This window comes from Bison bison, unplaced genomic scaffold, assembly GCF_000754665.1.
Source record: "Bison bison bison isolate TAMUID 2011002044 unplaced genomic scaffold, Bison_UMD1.0 scf7180017835053, whole genome shotgun sequence".
Classification (NCBI taxonomy): domain Eukaryota; kingdom Metazoa; phylum Chordata; class Mammalia; order Artiodactyla; family Bovidae; genus Bison; species Bison bison.
The window spans coordinates 40104-40352 of NW_011472936.1; the positions used below are offsets into that span (position 1 = coordinate 40104).

The following is a 249-nucleotide window of genomic DNA, read 5'->3' on the forward strand; positions in this document are numbered from 1 at the left end:
ATGCCCGGTGGACAGCAGCCTTCGACGGTACACTGCTTACCTTCTGGGGAGAAATTAAGAGTTGTTGTTGTTCCTCTGCCGTGGGAAAGAGCATGCACTGTATCCACAACTGTGGGGAGGAAGGGAAAGTATTCTGGAGTGGTCAGAGTTGGATCCTGATGGTTTTCCAAAAGAGGTCCCAATAACTAATCTCCCCCCCTTTTATTTTTAAATTGAAGTATAGTTGATTTATGTGATGTGAGTGAAAGT

At 45.0% G+C, this 249-nt stretch overlaps 1 protein-coding gene across 1 annotated transcript in view; it reads left to right on the top strand.

Moving 5' to 3' along the window:
• Positions 1–249, top strand: part of TRMT2B (tRNA methyltransferase 2 homolog B (S. cerevisiae)) — a gene marked incomplete at its 5' end in the record, with an annotated part of 31479 nt that overhangs the window by 28873 nt on the left and 2357 nt on the right. The window lies entirely within an intron of this gene.